Below are 4,158 nucleotides of genomic sequence, written 5' to 3'. Positions count from 1 at the left end.
ACGAGCAGACTTCCTTCCTTCCTCCTTAGTCCGACCTTCGGCCAAAACCCTAACTATTTCCCTCTTGGTTCCTCTCTGCCTCTCCCAAACTTACTCAATTTTCTCTCAGTATACTAAGTACGTGAATAAGGTTTTCTCTAACCCTAGCAGACGTGTTGCTCTCTCTATATATATAGGCTTGAATAAAACCCCAATCCCTGTATGTTTAGAGATAGAACCCTAATGTAAAATAAGCCCTAGTCGGCCCATTCGTGTAAACTAAAAGAAATTAAACCCTAATACCAATCTTATGAGGAGACAAAAAATAATAAAAATGAATTTAATTTAATTAAACAGTTTAAATCTAAACCTACACTGTCACGTAAACACATTAAACCATTTAAAACAATTAATGAAACATCCCCCTAAGCACACATTAACGGACAATTAACACAAATAAATAATTAAACAAAACAATTAAAACAAATATACACATAAATCAATTAAATAATTAACAAATAAAATAAATAAGCAAATAATCAAATCAAATGCCACATAATCAATTAAACAAACAAAATAAACAAATAAAAATGCAATAAAAGAAAAATTAAAATGTCGAGACTATCCTTTTAAAATTAGGGGTATTACAGGGCATGAGTACCTAGACCTAGCAGGGTACACATCAAACCATCATAGCCAGCTATGCATCCCAATGCATATACGCGCCCTAACCATCGACTCTGAGACTCATGTTCATATCGCGGTACCATAATTTATATATATAAATTCCATCCAAAACCAATGTAGTGCCGGTCAACTATTCGTTGCCAAGACACAACATGTAATTAGGATTTAAATGTTTTAATTAAATCCATTTTCTTAATCCAGAATAAGTAAGAGTTAGCGTTTTGATCTAATCCATACCTAATATGCCACCGTCCCATACCGGTGCATATAATCCATAAAATAAACTAATAACTAATGAAACAGATAAAACAGTTCAACAATTAAAATTCAGAATAGGTAGGAGTTAGCGTTTTGATTTAATCCATACCTAATATGCCACCGTCCCATACCGGTGTATATAATCCACAATCAAACCAATAATTGATAAAACAAATAAAGTAGTTCATCAATTAAAATCCAAAATAACATCCATGTAATTAATAGAACAGAACTTAATAGTTCATCAATTAAAATCCAGAATAAGCATAATGAAATGTAATAAGTACATGACCCTATTATGCATCCAATACAGATTTAAAAATCATGTCCCAGTCATTTAAGTTGCTAAAATCAGATTAAGCAATTAAATCCTCCTATCCGTTAACAGTATGCAAAATTGTTCAAGCGTTCATACTGTTCAATCCATTAGCATAAAGACATTAATTATGCAATATGGGTTTTAATATAACATAAAATAATGTTTAGAATCCTTAATAATAACCCAGAATAGTCCAGAAACCCCAAAAATATCAAAACCGTGCTTTAAAAAAAATTCCAGTAAGTTACTATGTAAGAGAGCTTGCTCTTAAAAATGAGAGAGCAAGCTCCCACACAAGGGAGCCGGCTCCCCTACTTTGGGAGCTGGCTCTGTGACCTAGGGAGCTGGCTCCCTAATTCCATGGAGCCGGCTCTCTCTCTCACAGAGAGCCGTGGGCAAAAATACTTAGGGAACCGGCTCCAACCCCTTGGGAGCCAGCTCTGTCCCTGTTTCCTGTCGTTGTCTTCACCTCCAACAATGCTTAAAACCCTCTGTAAGGTTTTGTTTAGGTTCCAGAGGTCCGTCCATGTCCTAAAACTATCCCAAAAACTTTTTAAAGCATAATATGCAACATTAACAACAATTAAATAGAATACGAAACACTTTGATCAACAATTAAATTTTAATTAATCAATACATCATATAAAGTTTAAAATCTAAAATACATACATACAACAACAATTTTAATATCCATTTAGTTCCTGGAGACTACCTAGGTATGCACAGAATACAGGTTAAAGGAAAAGAGCAAGAAATAGAACTTGCCTATGATTTCAGTTTTGAAACCTTAACGTCATCTTCCTAATATTCCAGCAATCCGAGACTGTTCTCAACTCCTTTATTGCTCCTGGTTCAACCCATAAGCAAGCTACCTCCTCAGTTCAGCCATTGTTCTTGGCCAAACCTTAACTCGTTCTCTCTGTTTTTTCTCAACCCTCACTGTCCGTGAATAGGGTTTGTGTTTTAAACCCTAAGCAGACATAATACGATATATATATATATATATATATATATATATATATATATATAGGTAAAAATAGTTTTAACCTAATTCTATTCATGTGAGGAGTCGGCAAAGAAAACACAGAAATAAAATATAAAATACATATATGTATATAAGTTGGCAATTTTAATGAATATATCTAAAACCCTAAAACTTGATATTTCATATATATATATAAAATAATGACGCTAATTTAATTATTAATAATTACTAATAATTAAACTAACCCAAAATACATATATACCCATATATACATGTATATCTATCCATGGGTAAAAACTGTACCTATTTACACTATCCAAATAGTCCATTGATCCTATCCAAGTCCAACTTCATTTAAAAATAAATATAATATAAATATTTACTTTCAATTAAACAAGTAAAACAATTTAAACAATTAAACAAAACAATTTCAACTTAAAACAAATAAACCAAGCTAAACAATTATACAAAGAAACAATTAAACAATTAACACTAAACAATTAAACAATTATTCAATTAAACACATACCAGAAGCCATATAAACACATAGCCATATAAGCATCGAAAATACAATAAAATAAAATCATTAGGGGTTGAAGATGCAAGAATTTTTCCCTCTCCAATTAGAAAGAATAATTCTACACTTCAAAATTTTCCAACCTCTTTTCCCTCTATTTTTAGTCTATTTATAGACTGTTACAGATCTTTTAGAAGCTTCATAACTAACTCCTTGCATTGGGCTGTTACTCTGGGCTCTTCTTGGTTATGGGCTCAATTCCTTATATCAAACGTTGGGCTTTCAACATGGTTTCCCAGCTCTGGGCTTGACAAATGGAGGCTTGGTCCTAAATGACTATTCTTGTTTGGCCCACTCTTCACCATCTGGATCATACTCGGCCCATGTTATTTTTGGTATCCTCATTTGCCCCCATAATCTCTCCCTAATTAATTAGGGTGAGATTATCGAAAGGACATAATCATGACATGATGACTCGGAGTGGTGACATGGGAAAGCGAACAGTTGGTTCTGAGACTCACACTTTGAGATCTGCTGCACCATCTTCAACACAACCCCTTGAATGTTGAGCCATTTGTACTTTAAAAAAAAAAACCCAACTTCTTATTTTTGCCCTTCTCCAACCTTTCTCATCTATATCCTCCAGTGTCGTCTTCTTCGATTACTTCTGTCACCTACCTATATTTTCCGGCGAGCTTCCCTTGTTTTCACCGGTGAACTTTTCCTGTTGCAATTTGACTTCCGCTTTGTGACTGGATACTCTGCAAACTCCCTTTTCAAGGTCAATTCCTTGCTCTTGCTGTTCTCTTTTTTAAAGCGAAGAACTTCATGGTTTTAAAAATTTCCTTCCCTTTTCAAATAGCTCCCCTTGATCTGAATGCTATTCGTTCAAAAAACAATATCCCTAACGATGTCTCCCTCAGGGTTTATCCCGCTAATCTAGATAAGAGTACTGGTGAGGGTCTTCTTCCTGGGGAGATTCTCTTCTCGGCTCTTCATCTGAATGTAATCAGATTTCCCTTACACCCGTTCTTCTGTTATGTCTTCAGCAAATTAGGGCTTTCCCCTCTTCAGGTTAACCCTAATTTCCTTAGGGTGATTTTAGTCCTTTTAATTTTGAATAGTGATAGGGGTCTTGACTTAGATATCATAGACCTCCTCCTTCGCTATTGAGTCACCAAAACCAGAAATAATGAGATGTACTTTCACCTCCACCCCATCGAGAAGCGATCCATCTATATGGACAAGCTCTCATTTGAAAAGGGCTGGAAGAAAAACTTAATTGGGGTCAGTGGAAACTGGCGAACTCCATTACCTCTGACTTTCCCTATCTCAACCATTTTTAGAGAGTGTTCTATCCTTCAATATAAGAGATTTAAGAAACATCCTTCCGACTGCCATTGTGAATCCTGT

The sequence above is a fragment of the Cornus florida genome, unplaced genomic scaffold (genome assembly GCF_030987335.1).
Source record: "Cornus florida cultivar Cherokee Brave unplaced genomic scaffold, ASM3098733v1 CherokeeBrave_3.0.0_Hap2_Chr09, whole genome shotgun sequence".
Lineage (NCBI taxonomy): Eukaryota > Viridiplantae > Streptophyta > Magnoliopsida > Cornales > Cornaceae > Cornus > Cornus florida.
The sequence above is the reverse complement of the archived record's forward strand: the minus strand, read 5'-3'. Positions refer to the sequence as shown.